Raw genomic sequence first — 17,508 nt, forward strand, 5'->3', positions numbered from 1 at the left:
TTTATTTTGCCATAGAGTGAGCCAATATTTCTAATACCATCTATTAAATAATGAAATATCTAACATATTTTCTAATTTATTCATAAAAGAACTTATTTTTTACTTTTGGAGAAAGAAAAGTGACTCTTCAATATCATAGTGTCTTTCCTATAATAGAGATGCAGTCAGCAGTTTTTTAATGAGTGCAAATTGTATTTTATATCTGTTCTGAATCTGATCAAAAATACTTTGCCTGTGTGTGTGAATCTGCGAAGGCAGATTCTTTTTTGTTCTTCTTTCTCAAGCCTAGAGTTCTCAGAGGAACTGACATGGAATTTTAAGTTGAATATTTTAAAAAAACTCTTCTTTGTCCCCAACAACTAACATACCACTATCAATATGCTACATGATTATGTCATTTTAAATGGCAAACTAAAATTAAAAATAAATTTTCATTGATTGAGGACAATTATTTGAGTTGGTAATTATCTGAATTGGAAACAAAAGGTAATCATTCATAGGCCTTTATTTGTTTTCCAAATACAAAGCTGAGACTGTAGTTTAATATTAGTATGGAATACATGTTTTATCATAGCATTATATGATTTTAATAGGTTTGTTTTCCTTTAAGTGATGACTGCTTAAGTTGGAATTTTTGAAGCACAAGCTATAATAGAACCAAAGGGAAAATGAGGAGTTGCAAATGGTGCCTAATTCCATTAGAAGAAAGAGGCTTTTAGTCACATGAGTGTCTGCAGAGATCTCTGACACTATTACAGGGAAAAATCCAGTGGAGGAAGATGGACTCGAGTGAAATGCTTATCTGATTCTGTAGTTCATTCCAGAATAAATAGGCTATTTACTTTGAAAGTTCAATAGATTTGGAGTTTAGTCAAATGGAATGGCATTTGATCTTTCTTTATTAGTATTGATACATTTGTGTTTAGAGAAGGTTTCTATCAATTATTGCTAATATTCTTATTGGTTGAGTTTCCTTCTCCCTCATTTGCCTACTGCTCCAATTTTGTGGAGCTCCTCTGATTTTTTACAACATTAGGGCCTGGGCAAGTAAAAGTGTCTAAGGCTTTTTCAGAACCCTGTAACAGTGTTTTGCTCTTATAATTTTGTAACTTTCTTAAGTGCTAGAGAGAGAAATTGCAAGACGAAATGTTCTTGTTAAGGGTGCACAAATTTTGGAAATGACATTCCTTAAGTTTTTGGTAGAGAAAAAGAGGTCTGATGATTCTCTCAGCTAGAATAATTCATGCCTTCTATAAATATTATATAAGTGATCTACTCTAAGGGATGAAGGCACAGACTTGTGAAAAGGTAACATTGCATTTGAATTATGGATGGAATCCAAATTATAAAAAAATATAAACATATTCCTTGAAACTGTAACTTCTTTATGATTGAGACTCCATAGGAGAAGTAATGTATAGGTGACTTTGACACACAGAAGGTCAAATTCCAGCTCTCCCATTTCTCCTATTTTGAGAGCTTAGTCCAGTTACACTCTAAACTTGTGCTGTTATCAATAAAATGTCCACATGTGGCAGTATGCTAGAGGGTATCATTCCAGCTCAGCCCTGGTTTTATTTTCCTTCTCTCTCCCAACCCCATTCCCAGACTCTTAAGTTAAGAACAACTAAGCTGAACTTTAACCATAAGGAAGACACATTGTTTATTTTAGCTGGTTTAGCACTTAATACGCTTTTAATTGTCTGCCTATGACTAATGACAAAAGGGGGAAGCCCATATTTCTTTAGAGAAGTAAAATAATTTGCCTTTATTTACATTGATCTTGTAATCTTTGTTCTCTTGGAGCAGTTGCTAATTATATCAGTGTCAAACTAATTATGTTAAGTAATGGAAGTTAAATTCCCCCAGTGATTTAGAACCTAAGAATGGAATATTTTATAAGCAGTAAAGGATAATTTTTATTTTGGAGGTACATCATGAAGCCTCCACAATATACTTATTTGTGAATTGCCATGTGTATAAAATAACAGACAGTCCCATTGAAAAATTTTCTTAAGTGGAATGGAAGGATTTTTTTCTCCATGTTGTTTTCAAACAGTTAAAGACCCACTAAATTGAACATTACTTGTCGTTAAATTCATAGCACCGACCTCTTTGATAAAGTTTATGTTAGTGTGTTTCTTTAAAGAAACAAAAACTGTAAGTTTTTGTGCAACATTTATATAGTGAATGATGTTCTTTGAAAATAACTATTGCGAGCCTTTCCTAACAATGGGATAGAAAAAAATCAGAGCCCATGAAATACAGGCTGTATTTTAGGGAGACACATGGAAAATTAATCCAACTTCAATTTCCTTTTCTAAATCTGGAATTTTCTTGTCACAAAATTCTCAATTCTTGAAGATTAATATCCTGCTCAAGAAGTAGTTAGAAAGTTAGAAACCTGTGATTTCAGAAATGCTAACCTCCAGAAAGTTAGAAACCTGTGATTTCAGAAATGCTTATTGAGTATCTACCATGGACCAGAAAGTGGTTAAGGAGCTAAGAACATTTCCATAAACAAAACAGAAAAGGATATTTGCCACCATTTGGGGCTTTTATTTTCCCTTTGAGTAGCTGCTAAGTGCTAAAGTAAATGCAGTAAACTTAAAATAATTTATTTATAAAATAAAATAACAATAAATTGACATTTTATATGTTTAATATGCTTTCTAAGGAATGTAGAACCTAAAAGTTTTATTCTGCTGGGGCCTGGATAGGTCTGTATATCCCAGCTTGGGGAAGAGCTGATGGCTGTAGAAGATGACTTTGGAGATTAGGTGGAGAGAGAGGGTGGGGTGTGAATGAGAGTAAGAATGAGAAAGTGAAGTAAACATGTTCCCCAGATGTTGAGTTTCTACATATCTCAACCAGGGGACCCACTGGTCGCCCATTTGGCCACTTCTGCCTTACTTACAAATTCTGATTTTCTGGAAACGTGGAAAACAAAAAAACACAGCAAAACTCTCAAACAGAAGCAACAAGTACTTTTTTCCTTCCACAGAATTTCTTTGCCCACTGTGGTACAGGGGCTTTGCTGAGCATCACACATTTCCTTCATTCAACTTTTTCTTCAATGTAAGAGAGACCCTCTCTAAAGTTAAAGTGATATGTTGGCAGAACATGAAATCTAGCCAGAGCTAAAACTACAATATGGGAAAAATCAAGAAACTTTCTAGTAAAATCAAACATATTGAGCATTTGTGTTCATTACGGATAACTAGAAATGTCTCTAGAATAGGAGAAAATAAAGAAAAAATGGAGAAGACATCATCAAAGAAATAATAAAAGAAAATTTCCCTTAAATTTACAATGTAAGTGCCCTAGCACAATTTTTTTTTTTTTTTTAGTTTGACAAATTTATTGGTATTTTAGTAAAGACATTCATCTCAGTCATTTCTCTCTCCCATCTTGACCTTAGGTTATATTTCATTTGGGTCAAGAAAAGAATATGTAGGAGAGGGATGTTATTTTAACAAACAGTAAAATGGACAAAAATGGATAGTTTTCCTACATTAAAGTAAGTTAAATTCATGTATCTTGATAAAATTAAATCATGTAAGAACTAAGAGTTCTATATACATTTCCATTGTTTTACCTGGGGCTTATTCTAAACTTAAAAGCAAGTGAACAAAGTGTTAGGAATATACACAGGCTGCTTCTCTGGAGTTATTACCTATTAAAAGAGCTCAGCGAGTAGTTACCACCAATAAAGTAGAATGAAGCTGCCTCCAAATTTTAACATTGCAGGACTTTTCAAGGGAATCATTATACTGTATGTTTCTTTTGTCTCTATGCTTTTAAAGATGTGTAACTGTCACATTAAAAAAAAAGTTCATGGCCGGGCGCGGTGGCTCACGCCTGTAATCCTAGCTCTCTGGGAGGCCGAGGCGGGCGGATTGCTCAAGGTCAGGAGTTCAAAACCAGCCTGAGCAAGAGTGAGACCCCGTCTCTACTATAAATAGAAAGAAACTAATTGGCCAACTGATATATATATATAAAAAAAAAAAAAAAATTAGCCGGGCATGGTGGCACATGCCTGTAGTCCCAGCTACTCGGGAGGCTGAGGCAGGAGGATTGCTCGAGCCCAGGAGTCTGAGGTTGCTGTGAGCTAGGCTGACGCCACGGCACTCACTCTAGCCTGGGCAACAGAGTGAGACTCTGTCTCAAAAAAAAAAAAAAAAAAAAAAAAAAAAAAAAAAAAAGTTCATATACAATACAAAAATACAAAAACAAACACCCTACAAACACACAAATCTAACAAAGTAAATGTGGTGAGAGATTCCATAAAATGTATGAAGATGCATTTTCTTTCCTTCCATTTTCAGTACCTAAAATGTGCTTTTTGAAAGGCCATCATTGGTCAATATGTATATTCTTAAAATAAACCAGATAATTGTACTTGTAAGAAAGCCTGTAGTTAAGTTCAATTCAAATTGGATTTCACAAGTTAGTAACTTAAATGCTTAGACAAAGTTACAGAAAGTGCATCTTCTCATTTTCCATCTTCGTACAATGTTAAATTTTTTTTTTTGGTGTTTATACCTTTAAAAAATAAAAACAGCCAGATACTTAAGCAATATGTACATTTAAATTTTTGGTGGTGGTTTGTATTTTAAAAGAAACAGCTTTCTTATGATTTGCCTCAAGTTCTGGTGGAAATGCTTACATGAACTAGCTAATAAACAAAAACCAGGAGAAGCACATTCAAAATACTGATTTACTTTGGTAGCAAATGGTTTTCCTTTGAAGGCTAGTGAAGAAAGACAAGACCCATTTAAGGTGAAGTGAGCTATTTCAAATACTCAACAGTTTACATAAAAATTTAAAATTTATTTATTTTTTAAAAAAGAGCTAAGTGTCTATATCCACTGATAGCAATGCAATACCTAGTTTATGTTGACTTGAAACAAAACAAATGCCCATAAGGAAAAAAAGCTGTATTTTAATTTTATCTAAATTTACTTTCAGTCAATAGTCCAGTAACATTTCCCTCCCAATACAACACTCCCTCTCTCTATAAGGCTGTTCCTGGGAGCCAGTTTAGGTAATGAGGGAGTTAAGAGGGTAACTGCTTGCAGTTTTAAATAGACAATAACTTTTTGCTTCCCTTTCAATGTGCTAATAGTTGTGTTTAAAAAAATATGCAATTCTTAAAAAGGTACCATTTCTGATTTCTTTATTATCTGTAACCTTTGGAAACTAATCACATGAAACTACAAAATTAGCAAATGTCTTGAAATCTGTATATAAAACATAGATTACCTCTAATTTCAAACTCTCATTTATTAGTGTACCACTCAATCTTAAAAAAAAAAAAAATGAAAAAGAAAAAAAAAAAGCGGCTCCAAAGATAGTCTTATACCATTCTTTAAAAAAAGGAAGCTGTTCCTTTTAACTTTACACCCACCCCACACCCCAGTTTCAAAACACATCATTTAATTGTCTTGGTCATGGACATTTCCAAGATGAGATTTTACATTTCGTTCCCATAGCTTCTGGTTATCAGAAAACCCACGCTTTCCTTTACTGAAGGAGTTCGGTCCGGCTGATGTTGGTGTATCCCTTCCAACATTCTTCATCCTCATCTTTGCCTCTGGAGGCATTTCCTCTGGTTCACTATCTTCATCTTCATCAAAAGCCGCTGCTACTGAAAGAGTTGTTGGAGCAAGAGTTGGAACAGTCTCTTTAGGCTTCTCCGGCGGCTCCAGCTCGCTGCGACTTTTCAGGCTTCTCCTCGCCCGCCTTCCCGTCCGCCATTTTCCCCGCCGCGGCCTCCCCTGCAGCCACGCCCACAATTTAAAATAATAAAAAAAAAGGACAGGCTGAAGGCCTGAAGGCAAAATTTTTTTTTTTTTTTTTTTTTTGAGACAGAGTCTCACTTTGTTGTCCAGGCTAGAGTGAGTGCCGTGGTGTCAGCCTAGCTCACAGCAACCTCAAACTCCTGGGCTCAAGCGATCCTCCTGCCTCAGCCTCCCGAGTAGCTGGGACTACAGGCATGCGCCACCATGCCCGGCTGATTTTTTCTATATATATCAGTTGGCCAATTAATTTCTTTCTATTTATAGTAGAGACGGGGTCTCGCTCTTGCTCAGGCTGGTTTTGAACTCCTGACCTTGAGCAATCCGCCCGCCTCGGCCTCCCAAGAGCTAGGATTACAGGCGTGAGCCACAGCGCCCGGCCCTGAAGGCAAAATTTTAATGGAAATTCATAATACTAGAGAAAACCATAAAACCTTCTAGAAAGAAAAATGAAGTGATAACTTAATGATCAGCACTCAGAATGACTTTAGACTTTTCAACAGTGATCCTAGAAATTAGAATAAATTGTAGCAATGTATTCAAATTCTGAAAGAAAGTAACCATCTTTCAATCTGACTGTCACTATTATGTACAGTTTATAGTAGGGAAGTTACTCTAATTTTCCTATAATTAATTTTCTAAAAGCGTTTGTTTAGATATTGACTTTAGACTACTACACTAAGATTTTGATATTGAAGAAGCTGCTAACAGAACTGTGATTATAAGTAAAATTTATATTTCTTTTCTTGTACAATAGCTATATCATTATATTGACAAGGAGAAAAATTGCTATGAGAGATTGAATAATATATTTTTAAGAATAGCATTTAGTAGGAGAAATTTCAATATCAAATAAAGATCTGCCTGTAAATCCATGTTAGGCTATTGATTTTTAAAATATTAGTTATGATGCTTTATTTTTCTGAATTGGTTGAAGGAGTTTAATAGACAAAAAAGAAGGTGTTGCAAATAGTTGTCTAACAAGACAATCTAATGAAGCAAATTTGGAATCCCGTGGTCCTTTCATCATTAATAAGCTTTTTACCTAAAAGCATAGAAAGACCCCATTGTGATTTTTTCTTTTGTCCTATAACACTTTCTCATGGCTTGGACATTGACAATAGTATTCATACTGTTGCACTGGTAGGGAACCTAATTATGGCTTTTTTTTCCCCTGAAGCTTAGATAATCTCAAAGCTCTTTAGAAAAGAATATTATCTTAATCTACCTGTTAACTTCTTCAATGGTCTTATGAAAGCTATAGCATCAACACTATAGATTGTGAGAGAGATCTAGAGTTTGGAAAGATGGGAGAGTGAGAAAAATAAGCCCTGGATTAGAAATCTGGAGACCCTGGTTCTGGTACTGTCTTTGTGAAATTGACTTCATCTTTTTGGCGTGCCATTTTGCCTAATCAGAAAAATAAGGAAAATGGAATAGGTAATCTTTAATACGCAAACTCAATGTCAATATCTTTGATTCTAGTTTCGTCCACACTTTGAATTCTCATGTGTTTAGCTTTGGAAGGGCTCTATTAGAACTTAAAGTAACGAAAAGGACTTATATAGTGTGCTGAAAAGAGGAGACAAAGGAAAAATCCACACACAGGGGTGTAAATCTTGGATCTGCTTCTTAAAGACTGAATGCTCTAGACTGGATTATTCTGTCATTCTGACATTTGGCTTCCACAACTAAAGGGGGAACATGACACTTAGCTTTTTATATTTCTGAAGAATTGCTGATGATATATTTAAAGTACCTGGCATAATAAAAACATTCAACCAATAGCAACTGTTATTTGTGTTTGATGTTTTCTAACTTAAGAGCTAGAATATGAATTTAACCACACAGGGAATCTTACTTTGAAAAAATAAAGAGGGATGAGAGAAATCTGAAAAAATTTGAAAACCATTAATATAAAATTCACCATTGACCAGCTATTAATTTCAACATTCCCTGCTTTGCCTTGTTCTTAGGGTAAGTGAGAATGTGTTTATCTATTATGATTCACATTTTGAAGATCTGTGTGAATGCTAGTGATGGTATTCTTAGCCTGACTTTTCCCAGTCTCCTGCATCGTTGGCTCAACATATATTGTGAAACTCTCAGGTATTTATTCCTGAGGGGAGTATGACATATGAATGAGAACTATAGGATAGAACTTGTAATCATGATTTGTGAGGTTGGTGGCCCTATGTCCTTGCAATTTTCACATATAACTACTTACTCTGTGGAGTCTGCACTTGTCCTGTGAAAGGCGGTGCTGGTAGTAATTGGTTTATTTTAAAAGGAAAGAACTTGGGCCAGTGACCATCTTCCTTTTTTGAAGACAATGATATTGGACTATTTTCAGGCTGGCTTATTTTGCTTTCATAAACTACAAAATTCCTATATGCCCCATTTTTGTCCCTTAATAATCATTCAGGCTTTGACATGCATTTCTTGAGGGTGTTATAGCATATTTTTGAATTTTCTTTAGAAAGCACGCTGGTGATGTGATGAATAATTTTGCTGATAACCATTGACTAAAGTGAAAACAAGAAGGATAAAAAAACCTAAAACTTTTTTCCTGAAGCTAAATAACAAGGACACCTACTCTTTTGGGATATGGTATAATTGTTGATTCCTTGGTTACCAATGAAGCTTTGTTATGAACAACTGAACATAAATCTTAATAATTGATATCTGACCAAAAGAGGGGTTAAATATCTTTAAGGGGTCAACCAGGAAAAGAAAATTATCTTAGTCTGATCATAAGATGGCATATTTTGCTTCTTCTACTGAAAAGAGGGGGATTTGGTATTTACAATGATTTGTTTGAGAGAGGAAGGAGTGCAGAGTTGGAGGGTTTATTTAGCTCTATCAGCATTCCATGAACTCTTATTTCTTATTATATGATTTCTTTTACCTTGAAATATTAGCAGAATCATCTCTATCCAATGGTCTATCTCCCTTGTTCCTCATTCATTCTTAACCCATTGCAATCTATTCCTCTACTTCTGCACTAACACTACTGACCCAACAGGTCCCTAAGACCCCCTTGCAACCAAATTCCCTGGCTCTTTCAAAATGCTAATTTGCTTTGATTTTTCAGTACCATTTACCTCTCTGGAACAACTCCTCTCTTTTGGAAATGCTCAACATCTTGGCATGTGTCGCCTCTATTACCTTTCTGAGAGCTGCTTCTTGGTCCCCTCTGTCTACCCCTCCTGCTGCCAGTCCCTATGTGTAAATTCTGCTCCCTCCATTCTCCTGCAACTTCTCAGTTTTCAGCTCTCATAATTTCTCACCAAGATGTCGAGCGGGCTCCCCTGGGAGAGAGCAGAGTGCAGAAGAGAAAGGGAGAGTCTGCCTGCCTTCCTGGTCTACCAGGTTCACAATCTCTCTGTGCCCTTCCAAGCTTAGTAACTATGTGCATATAAAGTCAGTTTTAGCTTTTTCATTGGTAAAGTAGGAATAATAATAGTATATACTTTATAGGATGTCTGAGAGGGGTCAATATGTTATAGCATGCAAAAATGCTTAAAATAATTTCCGGCCCATGGTAAATGCAATATAAGTGTTGCCACTGTCATTGTATTAATATTAGTTATGATCATCATCATTTTAAGTGGTTTCCCTGCTGGTGGATCACTTGCTTTCAGTATATCCTGCACACAGCAGGCACATTATCCTAAAACAAAGCTTAGTGTATTCTACTACTTTTAAAAATATTTTATGTTTATGTTTGTATTCTGTATTGCCTCACAGCTTTAAGCAGCCTCAGCCTGGTTTTCAAGGCCCTCCAGCAGTCCTGTTTTGTCTTTCTAGGCTTGTCTACAACTCTCAGTATAATATTCAATACTGATCTCTCCCCTCCTTGCTGTGCTTTCCTCACTTCCCAGAATTGTGCCCTCCTTCCATCTCCATTAAAATGCTACCTGCCATTCACAAGGCCCAGAACAAAGGCTACGAGCCCCTTAATGCCTTTTGTAATCCTCTCTGATCAAGCGTTAAGTCTATCCTCTCTGAAGCCATTAAGTAAAGGTCTTTATTTTTAGGCCTCTTTTGGCCCTATATCTCTCTATTTGGCATTTTAGTTATTCATGTACATGTTGTTATCTTTCCTTCTAGATTATAAACTCCTTGGGGAAGAGCTTTTGCCTTTGTATAGCTTTCCAGCTCCCAGGACAGGACATTATATCCGGTAGGCAGATGTTCAATGAAGAGCTGTTGAGTTCACGTTGATCTCAGTGTCAGAGTGCAGCTGGATATTCGCCTCCTCCCTTGCTGTGTTTGCTCAGCAGACTCATTTGCATAGGCCACTGTCCTAGTTGGCTCCAAGAAATGGTGGGGACTTATGGAGATTTTCCTTTCTTTCCCCATCTTTTAGTTTTTATAAGTTGTCAATAAAAATGCAGTTCTTGGCTCAGTAAATATTTGCAGAATATTTGTGGAATGAAAAAAGAAAATAAATAGTAAACATTTGCTGTGTTTAAAAAATAAAGTAAAATAATGAATAACCACACCCTCTCCTGCTCGTCTGCCAGAAGTGGAAAAACATTGTAAATAGACATTTTCTGGAGGAAAAACACACAACCCACACTTGCTTCTGAATGGTGCAGAAAACGTAGATTAAGTCTCAAATTTAGAGGCGTGCTTCTGTTTACTAAGCGCATTGGGTTACACGACCAAAAGACCACTGGCTTTTGCAACTGGACTCTTTGATTTTTTTAAAAGTAACTTTGTTTCTCTATCGCATTTGGCTTAGGTTAAGATTCAAGTCAAGTTACCCTTCGTTTTATTTTTGTCAGTGTGGTAATTTTGTGAGTAATGCTGTTGGCGCCCAAAAAAGGTTGCCACCGGAATGAAAGCGGCCCTATAAGCCAAATAGGAATGTGAGCTCCCAGAGGAACTCGAGTGGCAGATGCTCTCACGTGACCTGTCATGATAGGACAGCTAGTGCATCTTCTGCAGGGATCCCAGGCTGTTAGTGTCTCCTGAGCACCACTGGAGCCATCACACAGTGCCGGAAGCAAAACCTCTGTCTGTGTGGTGGAGTCATCTCCTGACATCTGACCCTTTAGTACATCACAAAGACAACCGTGGAAATAAAAATTTGGGAGGCTAGGCTGGGCCTGGTAGCTCACACCTGTAATCCTAGCACTCTGGGAGGCCAAGGCAGGAGGATCACTTGAGCTCAGGAGTTTGAGGCCAGCTGGATATTCACCTGAGCAAGATTGAGACCCCTTCTCTGCTAAAATTAGCTGGGCGTCGTGGTGCTTGCCGGTAGTCCCGGCTATTCAGGAGGCTGAGGCAGGAGGATCACTTGAGCCCAGGAGTTTGAGGCTGTAGTGAGCTATGATGACACCACTCCCACTGCACTCTACCCAGGACAAAAGAGTGAGATTCTGTCTCAAAAACCCCCCCAAAAATACAAAAAAAGATGACAAAATTGTGTTGATAGTTTAGGCATTATACTTTGATTAATTTTACTGCTTCTTGTTTAAAATATAATAAACTACACTTAAAAAGTCGGGGGAGTTTAAATGATTATTAACTAAAGGTGGGACAATTAAAATATGTCCCACCAATTGTGGATTATATAGTAATATTAAAGTTTATTTTTTTAATTTTCTTTGCTCACTTTTTATTTTTTACTTGAATTTTCTTGAGCTGCATTTAGGAATGAAGACCAAATAGAAATAGTAAGTATAACTTTTGCAGAGATATCGAGACCATGTTTGTCTTGGCCACTGCTTCCAGAAAGCCTTTGATTGACTCTCCGGGACTGAATTTAATACGAGGACCTTGTTAATTCCTGTCCTTGCACACCCCACACAGCAGTGGTGATTTAATCGTCTGTGTTTCCCATTTCCATCACAAGATCCTTGAAGGCAGATCACACCTCTCCAGCTCCTCGCCGGTGTCTGGCTCAAAGTGGTTGCTCTAGCCTCCCTCTTTATCAGATTTTATATTTAAAAATGGTGAAACCAAGACATGGCCATTTATTGCTCCAAGTCTGACACTGTAGCTCAGAGGACCTAATCAGATAAAGGAGAGGCTGCATTTGACCCGCAGTCTTGCATATTTGACTCTACATCATCAGTCAAATATGCAAGACTGCGGGTCAAATGCAATCTCTCCTCTATCTGATTAGGTCCTCTGAGACCACAACTTTTGAAGCATAAGAGAAAGTGAATTAGTCACTAATACTTACAAATTGAGAAATTTTACCAAAAATCTGTACTTCCAGCTTCTCATAAAATATCTTAAAATCTGATAACACCAGGCCTATATTGCCACAAAAACCTGGAGCAGAATTTCATTGCTGCGGAATTTCATGAAAGGGTTCTGCTGTCTGCTTTGTCACCCGCCACATAAAGCTTAGTTCCCACCTCTGCACAGCCCACCTGGCCTGCAAGCATTTGGGTTGGCTCCACAGAGCTGAGCTGTGACTTCCCTTCCTGTTCATCCCATGAGAGGATGACCTCAAGCATCCCCTCTTACTCGGTGTGAAGGGAGCATGGATCTGGCTTCCTGAGGAGGTTGCCCTTCCAAGCAACTGTGCTATAGAGCAACAAGTAGCTCCTCATCTGCAGTGGCCCCGCCGACCTGGAAGAGCTTTTCCAGGTGGGCCCGGCTCCCCATGGGGTGACTCAGGTTGGGATTTGCTCACAGACCGGCTGGGCTTCAGCGCTGCACCCTCTCCCGCTGGGAGTCTTATGCTGCTCCCTGGTCCTGGCCGCACAGTCTTGTCACCTGCTAATCCTGAGGAGCAAGAAGGTGGCAGATCCCAACACTACTCTGGACCACCCAGCAGAAAAGACTTTGATTTTTTTTTCTAAGTGGAGATTGATCAGTGTGGGATTTAGAGATTTTTAAAGGTGACTTTGTTTAAATCGAGAATTGGGCAAGGTAGGGATGTTCATTAAAAAGCACCATGTGGTCACCAGGGTTAATGAGGCAGATCAGACCAGCGCTGACACTAAATAAAGGCCAATTAACTCCAATCACTGCAGGCCTGGGTGCTTTCTGTCAGTATAACCTCCCTGTGGGTGTTTCCCAGCCTGGTATCTCTCTGGCAGAGGCAAAGAGGTCTGGCTCCCAAGCATGACCCCTGTACAGTGGGGTGAGGGTCCTGCCTCTTTCCTGGAGGGCTCTGCCCCACCCAGTCTGTCCTGTATCAGTGTTAGGGACAGAAAAGCAGGACTGAGAGGCTGCGTCTGCTGTGGCCAGTCCAGAGACCAAACACAGAGATTCAGACTCTCACGGCCCCCTTTACCCTATTTATATAATAAATTTCCTAGAAGAGAAGATCGCTGAGCTATTGTTGAAATGTTATTTCTATTAATAAATGAAGACAAATGTTGTCAACACAGATGTAGTTCAACTGAGTACCAGGTTTCTTACCTTGTCTTTCCTTTTGTGATGAAAATAACTGGTGTTTATGTAATCTTGACCATGTGCCAAATGCTGTTCTAAGAATTTTATCTACTTTGACTCTGTTAATCTTCAAAAAATCTCTGTGAGATGGACGCTATTACTAATCCCATTTATAGATAAGGAAACAGAGGCACTGGAAAGGTTCAATCCCGTGCTAAGTATTTTTCATATTTCTAAGTGATTCTCATAAAAACCTCTATGTGTAGATATTTTAGCTCCCTATTACAGATGAGGACACTGAGAGTCAGAAAATGTACAAGGCATGTCTGGGACAGTATTGCTTATAATGATAACAAAGATTTGGATTCACTTTTTTCTTTTACCAAAATGTGGTGGTATAGAATGGATGACTGCTCAGGTTGAGGGGTTTAAAATTTCTCCTTAAGATTTGCCCATGAGCCCTCAGTTTCTCTATTCAGGGTTCTTGGAATGGACAATCTAAGAAGCACCAAATACTGACGATGATCTTAAAATAGTGTGTACAGCATAATGCCTCTGGCTCCACCTTGACTTTTGAGACTCACACTTGACTGTACCACTTCGTCCTTCTGATTTCTCTCATCACCCGACCCCTGGATGCTCCCTCTCATTCCTGAAAGACTGGAGCCTGGCCCAGAGCCTTTCTCTCCACTGCAGCTCCTGTAGTTAGCGTGAGGGGCTTCAGCATCCAAAGGCCACTCCATCCAACATCTCCTCATCTTCAGCAGCTGCCTTCTTCTGCTCATCTCAGCCACAGGGTTTATCATCATACCACAGAACCCGCCATCACCAAAAGCTACATCGTCTCCACCATTGCTTGTTGAAATGCTCCATTCATGTAAACACTCTCTCACATTAGCTGGCTTGTTTAAAAACCTCCAATATTAGTTGACCCCACCAAAATCTCAATTTCCCCCAACACTTAGCTCCCCGGGAGCATGACTTTTCTGTCATTCCTGTTTGGATCCCAGGATTCCAATGTAAGTTACTTACTCTCTTCCCACTTCGTACCCACAAGATGAACCTCTTTGTCAACCTCTCCCACATTGACAAGTAAGAGGGTGGTGATAATCACGCGAATGGGGAGCTTGGCTGTGCTGTTTATGATCTATACTCCGGCCGTTATCTCTGACGGAGCTGTCAGCACTGTCCATCAATCTCACTAACTCTTCTTTCCAGCTCTCTCTCCCACCTTTTATTCTGTCTTATAAATCGCTCTCTAGTCCTTCCATTTCTTCACATTCTCACTTCAAACACACCAGGCTCAGCCACCGCCATCTTATTCACATACCAAAACATTTTCTCAATCAGTTTCTTTCAATGTTGTCACGTTCCATTTCCTATTTATTCACCACACAGAAGTCAAGGTAGTATGTTTAGATCATATAGTTTATCATTTTATTCCCCTGCTTTAGTGTCATTACATTGCTAATAAGATAAAATGAAACGTTCTGATCTTGGCTAGCCTGCTAGTCTTGCAGGATCTTTGCTGTGCCTGTATCTCACCGTCCTTCCATACAGTCATTCATCCCTTTACACTCTGCTGTCATGATCTTATTTTAGATTTTTGGACATGCCAGGCTTCTTTCCTGTTCAGAATGTTTTGCACGTGTTACCTCTATGTTTTCTTCTCTCTCTAGAAACCTGCCCCCATTCATTACTTAACTCTTACTATTTCAAGATCTCAGCTTAAATATCACATTCTCGGCTCCTCATGAAGCTACCCCTGTCCCTGTCGTGGTGGTGAAGAGTGCCTGTCACTCACTCTCGCAGCATGTGTATTTTCCCTTTGAAGGACCAGCCACTGTTAGATTAAATATTTATTTAAGTACTTACATGTTTAAATTCTATCTTGGAAGTTAGATTGTGGGATTAAGAATGGAACATTCCGTATATGCTTACTTATTCTTATAATCCAGGGTTTAGTGCAGTGCCCGAAACTTGAGATATGTCTGTTAAACACATAATTCACTCTATGTTAAACTAGGTTGGATACCTTGGACTTTGGGCCTCAAACTCTCAAAGTCTTAATTTTCTGAGTGGCACAATAGGGACACAGTACTCCTGAGGACTGTCATGAGGTGTGAATGTGACAATGGGTGGAAATCACACTTTGGCAATTCGGAAATGCTATGCTAACCACAAAGCTGACGAGCCCAGCAACAGCCTAGTGCCCAGATCTTGGTCTGTAATACCATTTTCTAATTAAAGAAACTCAGGTTCTTTGGAGAAATAGAAGATTCTAGGCTTGTACAAGAAATATACAAGATGAACCTGGAGTATATTATATAGTACAGGACAATAAGGAAATACTAAAAACAGAACAAACAAATAAAAGAACAAAAGCTCACATTGATGAGGATGTGTCAAAGGGACATAAAAACCAATCCAAAGAGTCCCCAGTGGCCAAAGCTGGGAAAATTTTAGCAAAAAAAAAGGTAGTTTTCAGTTATAATTCAAAGTATAAGACAAATATCTATGAGACCATACAGACATAAATAAATGATTAAATAAATAAATGAATGAGAAAGAAGAGACAAATCTGCAATGCAGAAGAATTCTACATAATTTATGGAGATATTCAACCCTCAAGTTGTTGGCTATGCATAGTGACTTCCTTCCTTCCTTCCTTCCTTCCTTCCTTCCTTCCTTCCTTCCTTCCTTCCTTCCTTCCTTCCTTCCTTCCTTCCTTCCTTCCCTCCTTCCTTCCTTCCTCATGTGGAAAAAGAAACAAAGAATAACGTTACAGTGGGAAAACCTGATAAACACTATCTCAGGCAGGTTGATCAAGGTGAATATTAACAATCATAAATCATGTTGATACTATGTACCCTCGAAAGGATGTGATGAAAGTGGTGCTTTACATCTGTGGTCTTCCTTCTTCAAACCCATAACCCCAATCTAAATAGGAGAAAAACACTGAAATTCCAGTAATAGGGCATTCTGCAAAATACCTATAACCAGTGCTGCCTAAAAATATCAAAGTCATCAAAATCAAACAAAATCTGAGAAATGACCACAACCAAGAACAGCTTAGGGAATTATATCAACTAAATGTAATATGGTAACCTGGTAAGGATTCCAGAACAGAAAAAGGAGCATTAGATAAAAATTAAGGAAGTCCAAATAAACTACAGACTTTAATTCATAATAACTTATCAATATTATTTATTAATTGTGGCAAATGTACTATGTTAATGTAGGATATAATATAATTTTATCTTACATTATGGAGGAAATAATAGAGGAAATTGGGTGTGGAGTATAAGTGAAAACACTTCTCAAATTTTCTGTAAATGCAAACTTTCCTAAAAACATAAACTCTGTTTCAAAAAATTCTGTTTTTTAAAAATCATAGCATCAACATCATCACCATCATCGTCTATTTGCTGTGATCTTAGGAATACTCATATGCACCTACCTTCTTTCCCCCAGTTGATGTTGTTGTTGTTGTTGTTTTTAATGTATTACTAAAACTTCTAAAACCTATATCCAGTGTATCATGCATGGGAGAGATGGTAGACTTAGCTAATTTCTCAACATATATTAGTTACTGAAGATCTTCCAGCTTTCCCTCCTATCAGACTACAATTTTGTGAAGCTCTTATGAGATTATATTATTTTGAATGCTTTATGTACTGTGGAATGCTCCACAAATTCAGGACAATGATCTACTATGACTTGCCTTCTCCTTAAGGTGCCATGCTGGATGTTCCCAAGCATTGTAGCCTCTTCTCTGGCTTTCTGCCTTCCTGTGCTGAGACACTTACCTGTGTTCCTGCTTTCTCTGCCTGTCTTTGCTCACACTCTTGCTCTCTCTCCTGCTGCTCTGTGTTCTCTTCCTCTTCTTGTGGAATGTCTATGAAAATAAAATTTAGATTTACTTCCCTAATACATCCTCTGTGTATCATATTGACTTCTCCTATTTCTATTTTTATAACTTTGAAAAACAAGGATAAGCTCTAGATTCAGAAGGAGTGTGTAAAAGCAAGTAAGAGAATGTGTTTCGGACCCTGTAGGCCATAGAAGAGGAAGGACCAGAAATACCAGCAAAATCAATAGCTGAATTCTTACAGAGAAAGGGAATCAGGGAACATTATGTCTCTATCTCCAATGAGAAGCATGTTTTCCAACTCTCTAGGAAATGACTGCCTAAAAATGATGGCCAGATAAATCAGAAGTTGTGGTCCGAGGAATTGCTGTTTCCCTCAGTTGACAATGTGTAGACGAAGAGACTTATAACCAGTACCAGTTCTTATGCCATTTTCTCTTGTTTTGTAACAGAACATTTAGCGACAACAGT

General features: G+C 38.0%; 1 protein-coding gene and 1 pseudogene across 7 annotated transcripts in view; one reads left to right on the top strand and one right to left on the bottom strand.

Moving 5' to 3' along the window:
• NRG3 (neuregulin 3) overlaps window positions 1-17,508 on the top strand; it is a 1,059,991-nt gene that overhangs the window by 332,479 nt on the left and 710,004 nt on the right. The gene's annotated exons all lie outside the window — the stretch shown is intronic.
• Window positions 5,287-5,760, bottom strand: LOC109729419 (PEST proteolytic signal-containing nuclear protein pseudogene; annotated as a pseudogene).

This window comes from Microcebus murinus, chromosome 14 (genome assembly GCF_040939455.1).
Source record: "Microcebus murinus isolate Inina chromosome 14, M.murinus_Inina_mat1.0, whole genome shotgun sequence".
NCBI classification, from domain to species: Eukaryota; Metazoa; Chordata; class Mammalia; order Primates; family Cheirogaleidae; genus Microcebus; species Microcebus murinus.